Source organism: Puma concolor, chromosome D1 (genome assembly GCF_028749965.1).
Source record: "Puma concolor isolate L17-30 chromosome D1, mPumCon1.1.hap2, whole genome shotgun sequence".
Taxonomy (NCBI): Eukaryota; Metazoa; Chordata; class Mammalia; order Carnivora; family Felidae; genus Puma; species Puma concolor.
Genome location: NC_141676.1, coordinates 63687231 through 63711618, shown reverse-complemented (window position 1 = coordinate 63711618; position 24388 = coordinate 63687231). Strand labels below are relative to the sequence as shown.

The 24388-nt window shown below is 42.3% G+C and overlaps 1 protein-coding gene and 1 long non-coding RNA gene across 12 annotated transcripts in view; both read left to right on the top strand.

Annotated features, from left to right (window-relative positions):
- Window positions 1-24388, top strand: part of TENM4 (teneurin transmembrane protein 4) — a 2941751-nt gene that overhangs the window by 1776394 nt on the left and 1140969 nt on the right. The window lies entirely within an intron of this gene.
- Window positions 5434-6877, top strand: LOC147576782 (uncharacterized). The gene is made up of 2 exons (XR_015241457.1): window positions 5434-5874; window positions 6728-6877. It is a non-coding gene; the product is annotated as an uncharacterized LOC147576782 (long non-coding RNA).

Genomic DNA, 24388 nt, shown 5'->3' with positions numbered 1-24388 from the left:
TGTTTGTTTGTTGTTGGCAAGTACTTCTCCCCCTTTTTGGATCAAAAGATTTTAGAAAATAGCTGAGTAAAATTAATGTTCATTACCAATCTCAATCTTTTAAAATACATCACCTCCTTTGACATTTTCAGAAAACTGTCTCAGATAAGGTCCAAATGCAAATGTGACCCATATGCCGATGTCATATATCTAACTGTGTACATACTGCATTAAAAGGCTCTCTCAAGCTAGAATTTTTTATCATTCCTGCATGGAATAACTCTCATGAAATAATTAGGAGGTACACAAGCTAATGATAAATGTTAGCTTTTGAAATGGGTTTTGATGAAATTATCATAATCTGATTATGCAGCTTCAAAGAACCCTTCCCAAGCTTGGTTTTTCCTCATCTGATCCAATCTGCTACTGTCTGTGGCCAGAACAGCCTCTGCATGAGGATTTATGATGAGGGCTTAGAACTGCCAGCAGAGTCACTTCTCCCCAAATCATCAATATTCATAAAGGAGAATAGGTACGCAGAATGGCTTCCTGCCTCCTGGGCGTCTCCAGCATTCTGGTCAAGGCCTCATCCTACTAAACAAAGGAGAAAGTAAGAAATGTTCACATTGGGAAATAAATGGCAATTTCTTTTCAAGTAGAGCCAGGTAGAGCGATCTCGTAGGTTAAGATCATGCGTTTGAGTCTAAAACGTCTGGAATCTAGTTCGGCTCGTCCCTCTACCTGACTACACCTTGGTCAAGTTACTTGACTGCTCTGAACAAATCATATCAACGTGAAAAGCTTAGCACATAGAAAATAAACAGAATAACACTTACTCTTATTATTGTCATAGTACTAAAATCTCAGTATAATTTTAGATAAACTCATCATAAACAATACTTAATATTCCTAGAAAGTCACTAGGAGGTAAAATGAATTGATTACTTTTTTCTGAACGTACTATACTTACACTTGGCTCTTTTGCATATTATTTTATAATAACCCTGCAATGAATTAATGACCATCTGCATTTTATAGATGAAGACAATAAAGCTGTAAGGGATTAGTACAGTAACATCACTACATTAGCCTGGGTCATTTAGGCTCTGCTGTGATAATATGAGAATCACCTTCTCAGGGTGACTGGGTGGCTCAGTTGGTTACGTGTCTGACTTTTGATTTCGGCTCAGGTCATGATCTCATGGTTTGTGGGTTCAAGCCCCACATCAGGCTCTGCACTGATAGTGTGGAGCCTGCTTGTGATTCTCTCTCACTCTCTGCCCCTCCCCTGCTCATGTTCTCTCTCAAAATAAATGAACATTAAAAAAATGGTTTTCTAAATCACCTTTTCACGTGTGAGTAAAATATAGTCTTCTTATTCTTATTGTTATTGTTATTAAGGAATAATTGGCATACAACATTATATTAGTTTCAGGTGTACAATGTAATGATTCTATCTTTGTATATATTGTGAGATGACCACAATAAGTCTACTTATGATCCATCCACCACACATAGTTACAGAATATTTTTTCTTGTGATGAGAACTTTTAAGATGTACTCTCTTAGCAACTTTCAAATATGCAACATAATATTATTAATTATAGTTGCCATGCTGTACATTACATCCCCAGGACTTATTTTATAACTGGAAGTTAGTACCTTTTGATACCCTTTACGCATTTTGTCCCACCAGCTATCTAGGACTCCATGTCTGTTAACAAACAATCTGTTCTTTGTATCTGTGACTTGTGTTTCTGTTTTTTGGTTGGTTTTTTTGTTTGTTTGTTTGTTTGTTTTTTTAGAGTCTACGTATAAGTGAGATCATACAGTATTTCTCTTTCTCTATCTGAATTATTTCATGAAGTGCAAAGTCCTCAAGGTCCATCTGTGTTGTTTCAAGTGGGAAATTCCTTTTTTATATAGTTGAATAATACTCCATTATACCACACACACATATACCACAACTTCTGTATTCATTCATCCATCAGTGGACACTTGGGTTGCTTCCATATCTTGACTGTTATAAATAATGCTATAATGAACATGAGGGTACATAAATCTTTTAGGGTTAATTAATGTTTTCATTTTCTTATAAATACCCAGAAGTGGCATTTCTGGATCATATGGTAGTTCTATTTTTAATTTTTTGAAGAACCTCCATACTGTTTTCTATAGTGGCTGTACCAATTTACATTCCCACCAGCAGTGCAAGAGGGTTTCCTTTTCTCTGCATCCTTGCTGGCACTTGTTATTTGTCTTTTTGTACTAGCCATCTGACAGGTGTGAGCCGGTATCTCGTTATGATTTAGATTTGCATTTTCCTGACAATTGATGATATTGAGCACCCTTTCAATGTACCCGTTGGCCATCTGTATGTCTTCTTTGTAAAGATGTCTATTTAGATCCTCTGCCCATCTTTTGATCAGATTGTTTTTTTTTCCCCATATGATTAAATTATATGAGTTCTTCATATATTTTGGATATTAACCTCTTATCAGATTTGCAAATATTTTCTCCCTTTCAGTAGCCTGCCTTTCAGTTTCATTTGTTTCCTTTGTTGTGCAGAAGCTTTTTGCTTTGACATAGCCCCACTTCTTTATTTTTGCTTTTGTTGCCTAAGTCCTTCTTAGAATCATATAATTACGAAGAAGGATAACATGTTGCACTAATATATTATTTCTAACTTTTTGAAAGCTATGATAGCGTTGTATAGCATAGTGTTCAGTGACAGCATTTTATGTACACCACAACCCTCTGAGGTAAGCTGAGCCAAAATTATTATCCTCATTTGCTAGGTAAGTAAACTGAGACAAAGAATCCCTTGCCTAGTATCACACAGCAAGTTAAAATCAAAGCAGGACCAAACTTCAGGATTCCTAATTCTTGGGACTGTGCTATGAACATTTATCTAAAGTGTGTGAGATGCACCACCCAAAAATGTGTATGAATCACATATATTTAGAAAGCAGAAAATTGGGGAAAAAATGTTTTTGTGGTTGCTGTGAGACCTTCCAAAGGTCTAAAGGTACCAGGGCATTATGAGTCTTTGGGTAGAGCAGTATATTTCTTTGCCAAATCTTTATGACCCTAAAGCCCCCTTTTCTTAGAATGACTCATAGGACACAGGACGCTCTTAGGAAGATACTGTCCATCATACTCCAAACACTTCACAGAATATTAGATACTTGCCCCCCTTAATCTCCCTTCAAAAAGAAATCCAGAAAAAGAGCTGTTGCCTTCCCTAAGTATAGAGCTTCCAGTGTGGGATGCCCCTTGAGTATTCTTCAAGGAAACCAAAGAGTCAGCTACATTGGATATTCCTTTTCACTTACCCTCCCGTCTTTCCCACACACACTCCAAACAAACAATTCAGGTTTATTTTCTAATCAGAATTCCACCCAAGGAGAATCATTCCACTCTTACCACTTTTATGAAATGTAGGCCTCTTTGTACAAAGATAAAGGTTCCTAAAAGAGGTTTCTATTCTCACCACAGATGGGCTGTCTTTTGAAATACATTTTGTGGTCCATTCAGTCTATTTCCAGAGTATGAAGAGAAGAGCACACGGTAAGGAAGAGCGGTCACTCTGCACACGGCACTGTCATCCTAATGACCAGGACTGTGGGCCCAGTTCCCCCCACCTGTTTGTTTGTAGATGCATTCACTTTGATCCACATACCACACTGCAGGGTCTGTGTTTGAGGCTCTTGTCATTGGCTGCCTCGTGTTTTACATTTCCAGGGGCTTCCTCTTTCTTTGCTTCTACCAAGGAGGGTCCAATTCCCTGCGGACAGTTTGGGGCACACTTTTCCCATGCCATTCAGTTTTCCCTGTCTGCTCACTTTGCCTGGCACACACAGACAGGTTCCTTTCCTCCCACTGCAGCATAATGGACCACCAAACCATTCTTAGTCCCCTCCAAAACACCGTTGCTTACATTGAATACTTTGCCAAACTTGGGGGAAAAAAAATCTACATTTATTATGAAATTATTATGAAATTAACTGAGAAAGTAGCTAAGGCTCGGGAAAATGAAATAATTTGCACAAGTTTGCACATCTAATAAGAGTGGGGAGCTGTGTCTGAGTGGCTCAGTCAGCTGAGTGTTTGACCCTTGATTTCATCTCAGGTCATGATCTCACGGTGTGTGGGATCAAGCCCCACTTCGGGCTCTATGCTGACAGCTAGAGGCCTGCTTGGGATTCTCTCTCTCTCTCTCTCTCTCTCTCTCTCTCTCTCTCTCCCCCCCCTTTCTCTCTCTGCCGCTCCTCCACTTACACTCTCTCTTTCTGTCTCTCTCAAAAATAAATAAATAAACTTAAAAGAGTGGGTGGGAATTTGAATCCAGGTTTCTCTGGCTTCACACCTATCTTCAGGAGAGACAGTGGAATAGTATGGCTAAGACTGTGGATGTTGGAGTGAGAGGGCAAGTCCCAGCCTTTCCCTTGATTAACTGTGTCATTCTTAAGAGCTTGACATGTCTTGGGGCACCTTGGTAGCTCAGTCGGTTAAACATCTGACTCTTGGTTTCAGCTCAGGTCATGACTTCTCAGTTTCGTGGGTTCAAGCCCTGCAGCGGGCTCCATATTGACAGTGTGGAACCTGCTTGGGATTCTCTGCCTCTCTTTCTCTCTGCCCCTCTCCCACTAGTGCTGTCTCTGTGTCTCTCAAAAATAAACAAATAAACTTAGAAGAAAGAGGACGTGATCCGTCTCCTTGTACCTCAGTTTTCACACCTGTGGGAATGAAGATGTTATCTGTCTTCCAGTGCTGCTATAGGGATTAAGTGAGATAGTACAGATATTGAAGCTAGTAAAGGCGGGAAGTATGCATTCCCTTCCTTTTTATCATAATATAAACCTGATCTGAGTTTCCTAGGGTATTGGGCTGATGGGTAATTTTTTCTTCTTCTTATATTTCCATAATTTACAAAATTTTAATGTCCGTCATATATGACCCAATCCCCAGAAAGGTGTGTATGTGTGAGTGTGTGTGTGTGTATCCTCACTCACTCATCTATTCATACACAATACAAATACAGCAATCAAGGAGGTCCCAGTGAACAACAAAAGGAAAGCTAGGAAAGTGACATTTAACATGGGGGTACTGAACCTCTTTCCTCCATACTTTCCACTCTAAACGCAGTTCTCAAACCCGTACCTGTTTTTACGGACACACACTTCACACGGGCAGAGCCGAGGTGTCGCTGCACTGCAGGGTGGGACACTAGCCCACTTACATCACTCCACGTCCACTTTTTTTTTTAATTTTTTTTTTTTAACATTTATTTATCTTTGAGACAGAGAGACAGAGCATGAATGGGGACAGAGAGAGGGAGACACAGAATGTGAAACAGGCTCCAGGCTCTGGGCGGTCAGCCCAGAGCCCGACACAGGGCTCGAACTCAGGAGAACTCACGATACCGTGAGATCATGACCTGAGCTGAAGTCGGCCGCTTAACTGACGGAGCCACCCAGGCGCCCCCTCCATGTCAACTTCTGATTCCTTGCCCTGCAATGCAGATGTGAGTCTGTGGGTTCCTTTTGTTTGAGAGGCGGAAGAAGAATCTTCTTCCTCCCTTGTTTGTGAAGCTCCCGTTTTTAAAAATCCAGCTTCGGGTGTACATGAGGGGATGGCGCCAGAATTTGGAAGAACTGGAGGGTCTTCTTGGCACTACACTCCAGACCTGAGTTCTGCAGCTCCCCTACCCCACTGTGTGACCGTGAGCTATACGCTTCGGCTCTCAAAGTTTTGGTTTCCGCCTTTGTACAAAGACGATACTGCTTCAGGGGACTACTTCAGAGGTCTCGTTGAGAGGATTAATTGGGTGATTGCAAAGATGAGCACCATACCGGCAGAAGCAATTACAGCACGATGATGATTTTACTTATGGTAAGACTAGAGGTCCCAAATTCACCGTAACTTTTCCATATTGGCCTCACCTTCTTTAAATAAATAGTCTTGACCCTGCTTTCTCAGCTGGAATAGTGGGAAGTCACATTTACTATTTTCCTCTAGAAACGAAGAATCAGTGCATGCCACGTTCTTAAAAGGTCACCAGGAAGTTGTGCACGGGCCCCTCCTCTGTGGATGATACTATGGCCTGTGCTGTACCATTAGTATCCACATTCAGTTCCCACAACAACCATATGAGGTGGCTGTCAGCATGGGTGTTTGATCGAGTGAGGAAACTTGAAATTCTCACAGAGAATTGAGAGCGTGTTCAAGGTCAGATGCACTAGGAGCCCAGATAAAGCCTCAGGTCTCAGTCCCCAGAGCTCTGTTTTCTTCTACTGTGCCATTCTGCCTCTTAAGGAAAAGAAATTTGGAGGGAAGTGCCACATTCCTCCTGTCATTGCTCTAAATGTGGACGTGAAAATTGATTCTGAGCAGAGAAGAGAAAGAACGCTCTACTCATCTGTGGTACTCTTCCAACAATGTTCCATGGGTCTTGGAGGAAGCCAGCCAAACAAGTAACAGAAAAATAACTATCAGAGATTCAGAGCCGAAAGTTACTCTACTTCATAAATATTACTTGCTATGGGCTCTCAACGTAAGCTGTACCCCAAAAGCCCAAGACCCCTTCCTAGGTCTGTTGATGGCATTCTCCATCCCTTGGGCAAGTCATTTTGTCTATCAGGACTCATTTTAGTCACGTGTAAAATGGAGGTAGCCACTGCGTCAGTGTTCTGTGGATCAGTGTTTATTTATTTGTAATTTAATATCTTCCCTCTTTCCACCAAAGGATATTCAGAGGCAAAGAAAAACACCAACACACTAATAGAGAGCAGTTTAAGGAGGAATCAGCAACCATGCGGAGGAAGGGGAGATAATTGTGCTAAAAACATGGATGAAATAATTACTATAATTGAGCAATAAATGACATTGTAATTTATCAAGGCCTTTAATTAATTAGTCTGCAAGTCGGTACTTTTTTGTCTGTTTCCTCCAGTTCCAATCTTGGATATCCATGATAAGGAGGATCTAGGGAAACCAGTCTTGGACTAGAGCAGCAGGGAAATGGGGAGGGAGATACCTCTTATTATCACGAAATCTCTAAACCGATTCCAAATGTTAATTGAGTTCACACATCTGAAAAATTCAAAGTGAAAATCTAAGGGTACTCTATAGCTCTCAAACCACTGCCTCATTTGCAAAGGGACACTCCTAGAGGCCTGAGTCCTATGCTTCCTTTGTCCAGTGGATGCCCTGTTGATGCACTTCCACTTTCTGCCTGAGGCATGTTTCTCTGACATCTCCATACTGGACTATGAGAATGGAAATAGTGATGCCTGGTTCGCTTTTGCAGATTAAAAAGATAATAATAACCCCTGTATAAAAGAATAATAGCTAGAATCATATGATACAGTCTGAACTGCATGTTTTAGTCATTCACTCATATCTTACTCCACAGACATTCATAGATCTCACTACATGCCCAGCTCTGTGCTAGGTACAGAGAGCTCACCATTTAGCAAGACTGCCAAGAAGCCATCACTTAGAGTAGCCTTTATAGGTATTCTTATAGAGCAGGGTTTTCGGCATCAGCACTGTTGACATTTTAACATGGGTAATTCTTTGTTAGCGTGGCTGTTCTGTGCATGGCAGTCTGAGCTTTACTCACTAAACGCCAGCAACACTCCCCTCCGTGGTTGGGACAGTCAAAAATGACTCCGAACATTGCCAAATGCCCTTAGGTGGCACAGTATCTCCTGGCTGAGAACCACTGTAGGAGAGAGACCTAGAGGGGTTGCAAGTTCCTATAGAAGGGGGTAACATGATGTCACCAACCCAAGGTCAGAGCACCAGCCTACTGCTATCCACAGACTTTGAGCCAAATAGCCACCATTGGTGTCCTGCCTTCTACTTTCTAGCTATAGGACTTGGGGCCAGTGACTTAACTTTGTGTGCCTCAGTTTCCATATTTGTAAATGCGGGATAATAATAGTACCTGCCTCTGAGAAGTGTACCATTATAATGGGTGATTGCATGCCTAGCTCTCGTCTAGTCAGTGAACTTCTAGAGGGTAAGAGACTGTGATATTATCTTCTTTTCTAGACCCAGCACTACTTTGCCTCCCAGCTAGCTCTAGGACTCATGAGGAAATGTGAAGCCCTGGATTTTTCTGAGTTCAAAACCTGGTTCTCTTACCCCATTATTGAACCAAGTCACCTCTTGGCACCTCAGATTCTGCACTTAGCATGGAGATAATAGTCATGAGGAATTACCAATAACCATTGAGGGTTGCTGAAAGGAATACATGAATTAATCGATATGAAAGTGTTTCTCATCAAGTGTGTGGCCCATACTATATATTCAAATAAAAGTTTGAATCTGAGAACAGATGCTGGAGAGCAAGGTGGAGGGAACTTCCATGCTTCCTGCTGCCCAAGGGGGAGAGAACACATTTGTTGTTTCTCTGGTGCAGGAAGAGAGTTCCTACTGAGAAACAGCATCTATACCATGGATGTACCATGTCAAATGGAACATTGACAGCCAAAACCTTTCCTACAGCAATATGTAATGCATGTGCATTGGGCCATGGAGCATGTTCTGATAGCGATCTTCACTGATGTCCACCAGGCCCCTGACTCAGCTGTGAGTACCTTTAAGCATCCCAGATGAGGGAGAGAGGGGATTCTGTCTACTCTCCCCCATGCCCAGGCAGTTGGTTCCATTTTACCTCAAAGCCTCATTGCTTCAACTGGACTTTGAATTTCTTCAGTGCACATCATCAGCTTAGTGTCATTCTCACAGCAAGAGTTCACGTCCCTGGAGGTTCCAAAACTGTCATCTGTAAGATTCCTGGTGGTGCCCCATCGCATGGCGGGAAGCCCCCTGCCTGAGATATGGCCCCCATTCATCTCTCTAGCTACTTTCTCTCCACCCTGCCTTGTACCCCATTCTCTGGGTATGAGGAATCCTCCCCGAGTCTTGGCGCTCTTTTGCTTTGATAATTTTGCACATGATAATTTGTCTCCTTGGAATGCCCTCCCCCTTGTCCACTCAGAGACTTTGCATCCTCAGTGCACCTTTGAATGTCACTTCCTCCTGTGTATTCACCAAGCAGTGTTAAATGGCCTGAGGGGCTGTGTGTGCCATGTTCACCTCTATCTTAGAGAGTCATTGCTGTGTTATCAAAACATCTAGACATCTGTTGGATCTCCTGGCTCATGAACTACCTGAAGGCCTGGACTAGGCTTTGCTTTTACTTTGAAAACCAAACCTGGGGGTGCCTCCCTTCCCCAAACTCTGGCACTGTCAGCACTGCCCCTGCTTTGCTCCTTATCAACCCCCTACGCCAGCTTCCACAAATAAAATTTATCCACTCCAACCATTGTGTGCATTTAGCAATTCCATTTCATATTTGCAGAGACCTGGGACAAGGCCGCAGCTTATCCCACTGCACATTGCCGTCACCTCCTCCTGCTCTCCTATGCTTCTCCTGTTTGCCTTCTCCCCTTCCCTCAACAAATCAATTCTGGTGTTGCTTCATGCAGAGTGGTTTCATCAACTTCCCTGAAACCTTGGGAACAGAAGATATGCAGTCTCCTCGGGACCCTCCTACCACAGCAGACTAATCAAAGCAGAAGCCAACATGGTAGATCTCTCTCTTGGAAAATCATTTGCCTACTGCGAAGGGATAAGTTTTTTCTTGGTCTCTTTATACCTGTATTCTCAGCAGATGATATGGGACCTGACTCAAAATAGATATTTAAGGAACATCTCAATGAATTCATCTCTGAGATGATACGAGTAGAAGTGATTACAAACCAAAAGACATCTGTAGCATTAGTTATCTTAGCAATTCTATTTCATGACAACAGTTAGTAAATAGTTAAAAACATATAAGCTGCCCTACTCTGGGCTTCCTTTATAAGAAAATGGGAGCCCAGTCAGGACATCTCAGGTTCCTCCTGTGGTCCCCCACCCTGCTAAAGGACATCACTGGTTAGGCACTTGGGCTGTGGCAGAGAGGTCTAATGCAGGAAGGAAAGTTGACCCATTTGGGTCACCATAGAGTGATAGTGGAAATGGAATCTCTGGCTGGAGGAACAAAGGAGGCATAGATTTGTTTCTTCCTTAGTCCCTTACGAGGAGCAAAGATCAGCAAGCATATGCCAATCTAGAGCCAGAGGCCACGTGCTGCTACAGAAGGAGCAAAGAGGTCAGGAGACAGATTGATTTCAAATGTGACTTTGACAGGTGTACTGACCTCTCTGTGCCTCAGTTGCATCATTAGTACAACAATGGTGATATGACTCTTCCTTTGTCCAGGAAACAGAATCCTGGAAAACTCAATTCGCTAGCTTTCTAAGTCTTTGGTGGAGATCTAAGTAGAGAGGACAGCATCAGGCAAATACATCATTATTAGTTTAGTCATTTGTCTCAAACTCTATGTGGCCTGCTGTAGCTCTAGTGGGCTGGATTGGATTATGCATGAGACAGAGGGATGCCTTTGCACTCCCAATGTCAAGGGAGGAAGAAGCCATGCGTGTAAACAGAAATTCTAAAGGCATGAGTTTGAGGTAGAGCATGAATCCCAAAATATTGCATGCAAAGAGGAGAGACTTCCCTCAGAGACCTGAGGTGGTCCCCTTGCCTGGCACAGCAAAGGCATCAATGACCACCACTGTGGTGACTTGCCCATTTATGTCTTGGAACCAATTGAATCTGCCACCATGGGTAATAAATTCCCATCTCTCTGTATTTCATTCCCTCACCTCCTCCCTCCCTCCCTCTCTCCGAGAATCCAAATTCACTAAGGAAGGAAACATGAATGAGTCATCCAATCACTGTCCAGTGAAGGTTGCCATTGGTTTTCACTGCAGGCTTCCAGACTTTGTTTTTCATTGGGTCAGCTAGCCATCCATGGCCAATTGGCTGTGGCCAGGGTGAGGAAGGAATCTTGGTACAGTACAGGTTTCTGCAATAAGACTTGCAGATACAGCATACATTCATGGGTTATCTTAAGTACAAATTCCTAACATGGGAAAAGCAGTGCATACTTAGTTCCTCTGTTGGCCAATATGGTTAATTGGTACAAATTAAATGTGCCTTTCTAAGTAATTGCCAAAACATCATTGAAGAAAATATGCAAATCTCTGATAGATTGTGAAATGCAATGTCTTTGATTTTATAGAAAAAAGTATAACACCTTATGGTACAGACAAGTGATGATGCAGTAATAGCCTCACCCTGTCCCACCTGATCCCAACTCATGTGAGAAATTTCAAGTTATGCTGCCATGGAGACCAGCACAGTGGTTATAAATAGGATCAAAGCAAAGCAGACCTTGTTTGAGTCCTGATTCTGCCACTTACTGCATTTACCGTTGACCTTGGTAAATTAAATATTCTGAATATCAGTTTTCTCATTTGTAACACAGCAATTATAATCCTATCTACCCTCATAGGTATAACTGTGCAGATGAGGTGAAATAAAGGCCCGCACAGGATGTATCACAATGACTGGCATACAGTCGGTGCTCCATCAATGGACTACCTGCGGCACCCACGGTGTCAGTGGGAGCAGCAGGGGCAGCAGTGTTAGCCTGGAGCCCTAGACCCATACATCTGCTATGAAGGTTCTGAAGTAGGACCTGTCTTCCCTCGAAGATGGAAACCCCAAATGCTTTCGTTACAATAAATGTTGATGTCTCTGACCGCTTCATGCCCTGGGAGGCCAGAATGTCCAACAGATCCCTGTCTGAGGCCCATCACTCAGTCTCCATCCTCCCCTCCACACATTAACTTAGGCCAGCTCCCAGTCAATTTCTTGTGTTCCTCCATTTTCCTGCTCTTCTTGCCCTTGAGCAGACAGAATCCTCTGCTGAGAATGTGGGTTGACTGTAGTGTAAGTTGTCTCTAATCAGGAACTTTCCATGTGCCAGTTACTTCACCTGAATAATCTTGTTTAGTACTCAGAACAACCTTACCCTGGTTTGCTCATTTATGGAAGGGTATTCAGAGCTGTAGAGGTGGTAAAAATAACTTCCTAGGCCATCTGCTGGCAAATAAGTGTTCACACGCGCGCGTGCGCACACGCACACACACTCTATCTTTGGGCTTCCTTTATAAGAAAATGGGACCCTAGTCAGGACATCTCAGGTTCCTCCTGTGGCCCTCCATCCTGCTAAAGAACACTGGTTAGGCACTTGGGCTGTGGCAGAGAGGTCTAAAAGAAGACACAGAATCCGAAGGAGGCTCCAGGCTCTGAGCTATCAGCACAGAGCCTGACCTGGGGCTTGAACGCATGAACTGTGAGATCATGACCTGAACCAAAGTCAGACACTTAACTAACTAAGCCACCCAGGCACCCCAGTAAGGAATTTTTTAAAACCGAGGACCTTTCATCCGTGAAGAGAGGGAATTTTGGTGACAAGAGGCTGACATCTATACCCTTGTCATCCCCAGGGCAGGAAGCATCCAAGGGACACCATGACCTTTAGCTCCATGACTGTATGGCCAGGAGCTCTGCTCTGAAGCTCCTCCAGCCTCACTGTTGTATGATTTTGGCCCTTTGCTTCTCACCCTCTTAGTGCTTATCTTGCAGGAATGAAAACCTTCACTTCTTCTGATACTTTGTTATTTTTACTCTTCAGCATAAGATGTTCACTGAGTACCTACCTCTCTACTTATTGAACTCTTTACTGCCCTGAAAGAATGTGTAGCTAGCAGTCTTCAAGTGAGGATGAATTATTGCTCCAGAACACCAGTGGTAGACATTTGGGTCTAGGTTCATTCTATTCCCATTCTCATTGGCATCGTCACCACCCTCAAACACTACCATTCTCATTTTCAATGGGAATTTGCTGTGTATCTTCATTTAGAACATGATTTTCATAGGTTTAAAAGTCACATGGTCTGCTAAAGATGGGCTTGTAAAATTTTAAGTTTTTATTTGAATTTCAGTTATTTAATGTACAGTGTTATACTCATCTCAGATGTACAATACAGTGATTCAACACTTCCATACATAACCCAGTGCTCATCACAACAAGTACAGTCCTTAATCCCCATCACCTGTCACCCATCCCTCCACCCACCTCCCCTCTGGTAGCCATCAGTTTGTTCTCTATAGTTAAAAGAGTTTATTTCTCAGTTTGCCCCTCCCTCCCTCCCTTTCTCACTCCCCCCACAACCCCCCATCCCGTGCTCATTTGTTTTGTTTCTTAAATTCCACATAGGAGTGAAATCATATAGTATTTGTCTTTTTCTGACTGATTTATTTCACTTAACACTATACTCTCTAGCTCCATCCCTCTTGCTGCACATGGCAAGATTTCATTTTTTATGGCTGGGTAATATTCCACTGTGTGTGTGTGTGTGTGTGTGTGTGTGTGTGTGTGTGTGTGTGTGTGTTAATCCATTCATCAGTCAATGGAAATTTGGGCCGTTTCCATAATTTGGCTATTGTAGATAAGGCTGCTATAAACATCAGGGTGCATGTATCCCTTCGAATTAGTATTTTTGAATTTTTTTGGTAAATACCTAGTAGTGCAATTGCTGGATCATAGGATAGTTTGGTTTTTAATCTCTGGAGGAACCTCCGTACTGTTCTCCAGAGTAGCTGTACCAGCTCGCATTCCCATCAACAGTGCAGGAGGATTCCCTGTTCTCTGCATCTTTGCCAATACCTGTTGTTTGTTGTGTTGTTGATTTTAGCCATTCTGACGGTGTGAGGTGATATCTCGTTGTTTTGATTTGTATTTCCTTGATGATGAGTGATGTTGAACATGCTTTTAAATTCTAACCTAAAGACATCATTTTAAAGTATCTCATCCATTTTACTCACTGACTCAACTAAAGGGATCCAATTTAAAATTTTATTGCACTCCACAAATATTCATGTATTGTTACAAGTGCCAGGACCTGTGCTAGGCTCTAGGAATAACTGGCATAAATAAAAGACATAAATAAGACATGATCCTGACCTGAAGCTGAACACATTCTAGCAAGCTGCAAAATTGCAGAGATGAAAGGGGCTTATAAACAACATAAGAAAACTTGTAACTTTCAAAATTAGAAAGTTTACTGTAGAGAAGGAAATTAACTTGCCTCAGTCCATTTATATAAGGGATGGTAGGCCCAGGACTGGAACCCAAGTTTAATATATGTCTAGATTATTCTGTACAATACAATTATTCTATACAGTAGTCTCTTTCTAGAAAATTCTTCTAATTCTAATCGGCTGTGTATAGTTTCTCTTCTAGTACATGTATTGCCAAAGTGAGCAATGGATACATGACCCTGTATAAGCCACCTCCTCTAGGCCAGGTGGGTAGTCTTCTTCAGTTTCCTTCCATTGATCTCATCACACAGTTTAGGAACTGCCTGTCTTCCTACTAGACTTATGAGATTCATAGAGACAGAGGCTAAGTTCTATTTATTCCTTTCTTTCAAGTATTCCACACTGAACTTGGCAACAATTAAGTACTGAGTCATTTTTGCTGAATGGATAAATAAGCACATGAATGGAAAAAGTCATACCTAGCTTAAAACTCACCTTTGTTATCTCTCTCTTTCTGTGTGTGTGTGTATGTGTGTGTGTATATATATATATATATATATATATATATATACACACACACACACATACATATATACACATATGTGTATATATATACATATACATACATATATATCCATATGTATATACATATTATTTATTATTTATATATATTATTATATGTAAATTTATTTATAAACATATAGATACAGATATATATGTAGATAGACATCTCCCTGCTAATAATGTCTTTACTGACATGGTGATAGTCTGGATAAGAGAGCTCATCATGTATAATGACTTCAGTTGCAATAAATAACTGTTCAAGCAGAGTCAGGAATGGCATTATTCCATCCATAGGATGGGGAAAAAAACCAGCTAAATAAAAGATGTTATAGCCACACCAGGAGGTTTATTTTTAACTCACTGTGTTTATTTATGGCTTATCTACTGGGAATGAAATCAAGTGAAGCCTCAAGACAAAGGACTTTGTATTTTATTGTTTTGTTTTATTTTTAAAATGGGGAAGAAGAAAAAGTAGGGAAAATAGAGGTCAGATTTGAGATTATGAAACTATGTCCAGCAACTTTACCAGTTACAGTGATGATGATGATGATGACGATGATGATGCAATGATAGTGATGATAATAATAATACAAGAAAAGTATAGTTTGGAGCGTGGAAGGAGTGGGCTCTGTGTTTCACTCTGCTACTAACTTGCTTGGCCTCTGTCTTTAGCAGGGGCTGTGAATTTCCTCTTAGGCCCTCAATTTCTCAGCCTGTCAAATGGACAGATGGGGGCATAGACTAGGTTGGATACTTTCTAAATCCCCTATGAACAACAGATTTCTAAACATGCTTGGTTTTTTCAATGCCTTCTTGAAGCCAGAGTCAATGGGTTGAGACAGCCCCAGAGGTAACCCTAGAGGCCAGTGAAATGCACCGCCTTGTTTCTGCCATTGTGAATAGGCTTAGAAGGAAAAGCCCCCTGTTATTTTGATCTGGCATGAGCAACTTGCTTTATTAAAAACAAAAGTAGTTACCATTTATTTAGCTTTTTTTTTTTAATTGTCCAGCATTATGCCCAGTACCTTTTATGCATTATTTCATGTAATCTTCAAAACCACCCCATTAGGTAAGTCCTATTATATTGCCATGTAGGAAGAGTTATTCATATGGAAAGATTCAAGCTTAAAGTTCAGTGACTTATCCAAGGTCACAAAGACCAAAAGTGTCAGAGCCAGAATAAAACTCAGAGCTCACTGATGCCTAGATCTTTGCTCTCAGTACTGCATTAAATTCTAGGTGTGTTAAGCCCAGTTATCTTCTGAAGCTATGTTTCCTGGCATGGGAACACTATTTATGTATGTCTTATCCTGGGAAACAAGAGCTTACTCAGTTTTGGTGTCTCACATTTGGGAACCATGACATGAGAAACTCACATGCCAGGATGAGAAATTGAGATTTATCTTGATAGAAATGGGCAACCTCTGGAGATTCTTAAGATTCCCATATGTCGAGGGGTGCCTGGGTGGCTCAGTCGGTTGAGCGTCTGACTTCGGCTCAGGTCATGACCACACGGTCTGTGAGTTCGAGCCCCTCATCAGGCTCTGTGCTGACAGCTCAGAGCCTGGAGCCTGCTTCAGATTCTGTGTCTCCCTCTCTCTCTCTGCCCCTCCCCCCGCTCATGCTCTGTCTCTCTCTCTCTCTGTCAAAAATAAATAAATATAAATAAATAAATAAATAAATAAATAAGATTCCCATATGTTGAGATTTTCTTCTACCTTTACAAAGAACAATGGTCTTCCCAAGAAAACCATGGGACACATTGCTCTTTGACTCTCTACACTCGCATTGGGACAATGATTCCCTTTCTCTGGGTAACCCTTCTATTTTACCACCTCTAAATCTTTGTTTATACTATTCTCTTATGTGCTCCCTTGTTTATCTCTACTCATCCAGAGCCTACGCAAGGGGCCTTCAAGGTCTTCCTCTGTTATCTCCCCCATGAGCCTACTACTGCATCATTGAAAAGAACTCACTTCTCTCTTGGGCTCCAACAAAGAAAGACAAAAAAACAGGTCTAGGGGTAGGAAGGAAGAAAACCAACCTTGGTTAGTACCTGTTATATGCCAAGCGCTATGCCGGGTGCTTGCTTATACTACCTGTAATTTTTCAACCATCTGGCAAATAAGAATTACCCCGATTGTGATATGAGGCTCTGAAAGATGATGTAACTTGCCCAGAGTCATGGAGTCAAACTTAACTGTTGGGCTCATGATTCAAATATTGTTCTATTTGACTCCAGAAGTCACATTTTTTCTATTATATCACATTATATCTACACAATTAAATTCCACAATAACTTCACAAAGGAATACTGTATTATTTCAGTTCCTTGACAAGAAAACTTGGGTCTGAGAATTAAGAATCTTACCCAAACCTACTGAAAACCTCAGAGCTAGTAGGACCAAACAAGTCAGAAATCAGAAGCAAGGTTGTATTTCTGTGATATAGGAATATGGCACTGTGCATTAAACTGCATGAAGCCCCCCACATTTTCTAGGTCTCTGGCCAGACCGTACACTTCCTGAAGGCAGGCATATGACTGGATATAAAATCTTAATAGCCCAAGATTTATTTATTTTTTTTTTAATTTTTTTTTTCAACGTTTATTTATTTTGGGGACAGAGAGAGACAGAGCATGAACGGGGGAGGGGCAGAGAGAGAGGGAGACACAGAATCGGAAACAGGCTCCAGGCTCTGAGCCATCTGCCCAGAGCCCGACGCGGGGCTCGAACCCACGGACCGTGAGATCGTGACCCGGCTGAAGTCGGACGCTTAACCGACTGCGCCACCCAGGCGCCCCAATAGCCCAAGATTTAATATGAAATCTGGACTGAGTAAATATTAGATGGACTGTGAAATAAGAAAAGGGACACTTGGGGTACCTGGGTGACTTAGTCATTTGAATATCTGACTCTTGATTTTTGGCTCAGGTCATGATCCCAGAGGTGTGGGATCGAACTCCGCTTTGGACACTGTGCTGAGTCTGGAGCCTGCTTAAGATTCTCATTGTCTCTCCTTCTGCCCTTCTTCCCCACCCTTGCTCTCTAAAAAAAAAAAAAAAAAAAAAAAAAAATTTGAAAAGAAAAGGGATGCTTCATCTACCATCTTATGTTTGCAGTCTTTTAGTTTCTGTAGAGTTTCTTCAGTCTTGCTTTCACATGTCACCTTTCAGGAGCCTCACTTTTCTCATCTGAATGGTGGGTAATACCTTCCTGGATTCTCACTGGATAAATTGTGTAGGCAAAGTAACTAAGTACTCAACAAATGACAGGTAATATGAGAATGTGCTATAAAGGATGATTACATCCTCATAAATTCCCAATAGCTTAGATGGGCCCAGAGGGCACTTAGTCCCAATTTGGAGTAAGGGAAAGGATCGGAAAGGCTGGTGACCCCTGAGGTCAGTCAGTTCCCCCACCTCCCCCCCCCCCCCCCACACACACACTCACACACACACCACTGGAAGAATTGATTTGCCTCACACTGAACTTATTCCCCACTTGCTCATATCACCTTGCTTCCAGACAATGTGGTTGTTTGCAGCCTCTGGCTAAGGAATCCTGATGAAGAATGTTTATAGGAAAAGAAAAACTGCAAATGGTGTGAAGGAACCTAAGAATGCAAATAAAACAGCACTTTGGGAAGAGATCAGCAGACCAGGGCCCAGCATAGAGAGGGAATGAAACTTCTAGGATGACAGAATAAATAAAGAAATTGAAAAGGGCTTAGTCCGGTCTTCACCTGGAGAGTTAGAAATCCTTAATAAACAAGGAGGTCTCATTTTGGGGATGAAGAGTTTGGAGTGTTTGTACCTCCACCACTTGGCAACTGAATAAGGAGTGTGATTCATTTGTATTGACTTGCTGAATGCCTAGTTATGCGTCACAAAAAAAGAAAATGGGGAGAAATGGGGACAGGCATGACTAAAGCCCATGGCAGGTTGAAGTTAAGCGCATGTGGTTGAAAGAGCCATATCACAGTTTGGTCCTGCCATTTACTGGCTATGTGCCTTTGAGCGAGGACCCCCTTCTGGACATGGTGGATGAGATCAGGATTTTCTTGGAAGGAAATGAGTGCCCAGGGGAAGGAGGGGAAGTGCAGAGAACTTTAGATGTTAAAATCCCTGTATTTTTTAAATAAAGAGACAATAGATGTTAAGCTCAGAAACTTTAAGCAGGAGTATGTGTTGAGTGTACCATTTCTGTAGTTGTTGCTTTTATCTTTAATAATACCACTTCTCCATTTTTTGTAGTGATAAGACTTTAAAAGAAAGTCATGTTCAATGTAATATTAGCTAAATATTATAGGTGGTATTTGAAAGAGTGAATGGTACCAGGTGATCTCTAAGGCCTTGCTACCCAAAGTGTGATTTGCAGATTCATAGTACCTGGAAGCTGGTTGGAAATGCAGAAAGTTAGGCTGCTCCCTAGACCCTCAGAAATCAGAAGCTGCATTTGAACAAGATCCTTAAGTGATTCCTGTGTACATTAAATTTCGAGAAGCACTACCGAAAAAATTCTATTTTTTTTTTACCAATTTTTAAAATGACTAGGTCACCCCAAAAGATTCTGAGGGCATCCTCTTTCCAAGATTCCTTAGTCTGCTTTTATTTTGTTGAGTATTTAAAAGAAAATAAATAAATACGTTGAAATGACATGAAAATTCTATCGTTGCTCTAGGATGTAGGCCTCTGCATCTGGCACACCTAGATCTAACCCCTTGCTCCTCCATTTACTAGTTGTGTGTATTGAGAAATGTACTTCATCTGAGTTTCTTGATTTTAGTTTCTTCATCTATAAAATGGCAATTGTGGTCCTTTATTCTCACTGCTACTGTAGTGAGTGTGTATGCACTAATCTGGGTTGTGAGTGCCAGATGATTTAGTCGACTTCAAATCATAATGCTTTTTTGGGTGTGTGTCCCAATTACCAAATCAGCTATTAAAGCGTCCTCACAGATGAGGCATTTCTTTGCCTGCATCTATTCAGGGTATCAGTTCAGTGCAGACCAATTTCTGGAAGAATCGAGGACTTGCGGGAGCAAAGGAAAGGGAGAATCAGTGGGGTGTGAGCTACTTTCAGGCAGTTTGGGTGGCCCATCTTGCATTTCTTTTTTTCAGCAGGACCCATGCAACAGCATATTCGTGTTGTTTTCTCTGTTTACATCAGCATGAAGAGAGAAAGAGCAAGTGGGGTTAGTAGTCACAGTGGCCTGCCTTCCCATCCTGTGATGTGAGACCATAAGCAAGTTACTTAAGCTTCCTGCATCTCTGTCTCCTCAACTCAGAAAACGGAGATAATCATTTTGATTCACCAGCATGTTATGGGGACTAAGTGAGACCCAGTATGCATACATGCTTAGCGCCCTGCCTGAGGCACTAATGTCATGGTACCAGGTACTCAATCACTGGTTGCTTCCGTTTTCATGCTTCCAATTCTACCCAGCCAGCCAGACTGGATTTTAAACCCTATTTCTTACATTTCCCAGTGTGTAACTTTGGTCGAGTCATGTCACCTGATTTGTCTAAGCCTGGTTACCTCACTAGCATGGGAGCACCAATGCCAGTTTTTATGTGAGGATCACGGAATGCAAACAAAGCATCTGGCACAGGGGAGGTAGGTACAGTACGGGTGTTCACGCAGACATATTAGCACTTAAATTTTTTTTTAATATTTATTTATTTTTGAGAGAGACAGAGACAGAATGCGAGTGGGTTAGCGGCAGAGAGGGAGGGAGACACGGAAGCAGAAGTAGGCTCCAGGCTCAGAGCTGTCAGCACAGAGCCCAACACAGGGTTCTAACTCATGAGCTGTGAGATCATGACCTGAGCGAAGTCGGACGCTCAACCGACTAAGCCACCCAGGCGCCCCAAATGTATTAGCACTTAATAGTCAAGAAAGCTGGATTCAAGCCTTATTTCCTCTATGTGGCCTTTCATAACCTCTCTCCTTTGCTGGATCCTCCACACTTCCCACACCTTTATAACTTGTGGTACTCAGGCACAGAACCCCTTCTTTACAATCCCTCCTTACGTGGGCTTATGGAATCTCTTGGTTTTAAATATCATCTATAGTTGATGACTCTCAAATTTAAATCTCTAGCCTGGGCCTCTTCCATGAACTCTAGAATCATAAATCCAACTGGTTGTGTAATACTCCCACTTAGAAATCATAAAATCATCTTAGATTGGCCATACACCGGGTTGTGTTCCTGCATCACCACCAGATCTGCTCTGCTGTCAGTCTTCTCCCTTCTCAGTGTCTCAGGCCACAGTCACTGGAGCCATATTTGTCTCACCTCTCTCTTTGACACCCCATGCACAGTCATCGGCAAATTCCCACAGCTCGAAGTAGGATCCAGAATCCACTCACCTCTCACAATCCTAGTTCAAACCAGGATCATCTGTTTCTGGCCCTGGTTCCCTGTAACCTATCTACAAACCCAGTCAGGATGATCCTTTAAAAATGCAATTCATATCTAGCCACTCTGCCGTTTGACTTTCAACATCACTCCAACTCATAATAAAACCCAAAGTGTTCATTATGACACACATGAACCAGGCCTCTGTCCCCCCGGCTCCACACGACCTTTCTGAGATTGCTTCCTCCCACCCCCAGCCCTTCTGGCCTGTGTATCGTGCCTTATCGTGCAAGCTCCCTTTCACTCAGGGCTTTTGATTTACTCCTTGCTCAGCCTAGAACATCCTTCCTCCAGTTGTCTGCATGGCTTGCTCCTACATGTCATTCCGATTTTTGCTTAAATATAATCCAATTAAGAGACTCTGGGGACCACTACCACCTCTCCCCACTGCCTCCAGGGTAACATTTATCTCTACCTGATATATTCTGTTCTCTCCATTATAAACTCCTTGACAGAAGAGACTTGGTACCAAGCATTGAGTGCCTAGTAGGTATTCAGTAAATATTTATTGAATGAATGAATGAACCTATCTAATTCTGTTTTCCTCATTGCATGAACACTTTTGGCACATATTACTCAAAATTCTACTTTGGTTGTCAACTAAAGTGCAGAGATAACATGCATAAGTTACATTTGTATAGGATTCATAGTTTGTATAGCCCCTTTTACATTACAACACGTTACCTCCTTTGATGCTTGTAACAACTCAACGAGAGAAAGGCATATTCCACTCAGATTTATAGATGATGAAACTGAAGCTTACGGAGGATAACTGACTTGCGTAAAATCATACCTATAATAAAGGAGAAATCCGAACTTGAACCGCAGTCTTACTACTCTTGACCCATGATTTTTTTCTATGAAACGTGGATACCCTACATTTACTTATTAGCATTGCTACTGAACTGATTCAACTAGAGTAGTATTTTTCTTTCCTGGAAAAAGGGATCAATTCTATTCATGGTTTTTATCACTCTATTTTCCCTAACACAGGGTAAAATACATAATAGGAGCTCATGCAATAATTGTTGGGTGCAAGTGCAAATATACACAGCAAAACCCAAATGTTACAGAAGTGTGTGCTTCTCATAATGGCTTGAAGAGTCTACCTGGGAGATTTTTATCACTCTGTGGGCTCAACTTCAAGGCAGACTTTCTCCTCTGTGAAAAAATATGGTGGAAAATAGAAGAAGGCAGGAAGGAAGTAGACAAAAAGTTTGAACAGCTAGGCAACTAGCAATATGAAAGTGTTTCCAAGTAGCAAATCAGGCCTTGATTGAGAAACATCCAAATCTGGTACAGGGTTAGGAATTTTAGGTAGGATGTGGTAACAGGAAGGTCGAACAAACAGTGTATCTGTAGACAGGTGAGTGGTACTCTCTTAACTAGTCATTCTGGTGTGGCACATGTAGAACACTTGGCTGGGGGTCCAAGCAGGAAGAAAATGCTGACCGAATCAAGTCAAGTGGGGCATGCCCCCACCCAGAGTAGGCTTCTTCCAGGAAGACAGCTAAGGTGAAAGCCAGGATATGCAGCACAAAGCCGGTCGGTCATGGCACCCAGAGTGTCTCCAGTTCTGGGAGATCAGAGTTTCCCTACAGCAGACCCAGGGCAGAGAAATCCCAGCTCACTCTCTTCCACACCCACCTCACCCCAGATGGTCTCGGGAAGACGAGGTGGGTCTGAGCCTACGCTGATTAGCTCTGGAGAACCCTACAGGAAAGGCACCAGACAGGCAGACCAAAGCCTTTTTCACTCACCTACAAGCCTGCCCCCTTCTGAGTCTTCCTTCCCACCAACCCCTCTGGCTGCTGCCCATCCTTGCTGACATCAGTTTCCTGGGAGGCGGAACAGCCCCTGCCTGGGCTCATGAGCTGGGACAGGGCCTGAGCATCAGCGTCCAGCGATCGAGTCCCCAACAAATAACTTCCTGCAGGCCTATTTATCTTCTGTTTCAGCCCAGCGGAACCGGGGTCTATAAATTTTAGTTGGGATTCAGGACCATTTTGCAGGTCAGGGATGTGTTGCATATCAATAGTAGAGCAGAGGGTCGGCGTCTCCTCTTCTGCACAGAGCCCATTTGTCTGCTGTAGTGAAACAGACATGCTTAGCGGGCACTGGCCCCCGAGGTGGCCAGGGCGGCCGTAAACCTCCATGGCAGACAGGGACTGCAGAAATGGGAGACAAATGAACTGCTTCCGAGCAGGCCCAGCGCTGCTTTTGCCATCTCAGAAAGCCTCTGTGCGCGGAGTGGAAGCTGAATTTGGCTAAAAGCAAGTCTGGTACTTGTACTTGGCTTGGCATTTTATTGCAAGTGTGCTTAAAAATCTGGTGTATGTGTTGAACATTGTAGGGTTTGTGGCCCTGCACAAATGCAGAGGCAGCAATATGAGAAGTCTCTAGGGTCAGAACTGGTTTTAAATCCCAACCGTGCTCCTGGCTGTGGGGCTTTGAGACAAATTGTTTAACCTGTTTTCTCACACAGGAAAGGATCTGATGAGGTAAACTTTATTATATAGATAAGACAAGAGGAGGAGTGTCTGATACATAGCAGGCAGTCAACAGTGTGGGGCTTGCTCAAAATTAGAAATGCAGGTGTGGAAATCGCAATAAGGTTTAGACTGGCAGCATAGCATGGGGATTTTAAAGAGGAAGTGTGAAATCACACCCAACTGTGAATTTCGGTTCTTCCACTTATTGTTCAACAACTTGGGGTCTGTTATTTCCTTTTCTATGACAGGGATATAATAGCATTGCCCATCTCCTAAAGTTGTTGACATATCACTAAAAGATGTGATGCCTTGGGGCACCTGGGTGGCTCAGTCACTTAAGACTCTGACTTCAGCTCGGGTTATCACGATCTCACGGTTCGTGATTTCAAGCCCCATATTGGGTTCTGTGCTGACAGCTCAGAGTCTGGAGCCTGCTTCTGACTCTGTGTCTCCCTTTCTCTCTGCCCTTCCTCCACCTGTGCTCTCTCTCTCTCTCTCTCTGTCTCTCTCTCTCTGTCTCTCTCTCAGAAATAAACATTAAAAAAAATAAAAGATGTGATGTCTTGAAAATACAAAGCATAGGATCTTTTGTATGGTAAGACCTTAATAAATATGAGATACCGTTATACCTTGACTGGATAACCAAAGTCTTACACTCAGTGTAATAAGAGATCTTACAACCCAGCTATCCCATATGTAAGTAATTTATAGTTTTCTATTTATTATTGGGGAAAAATAACATTATAATAATCTTAGTTGAACTGTTAATCCAATTGACTGGAACTTGGGTTTATTGGTTCCTTGTTAGGAGTGTGGGTGCTACATTCTGTGATGGGTACAAAGATGAATAAAGAATGAAAATAAAATCAATGTACCAAGCACTGTGCTAAGAGCTCTCAGATGGATTATCTCAT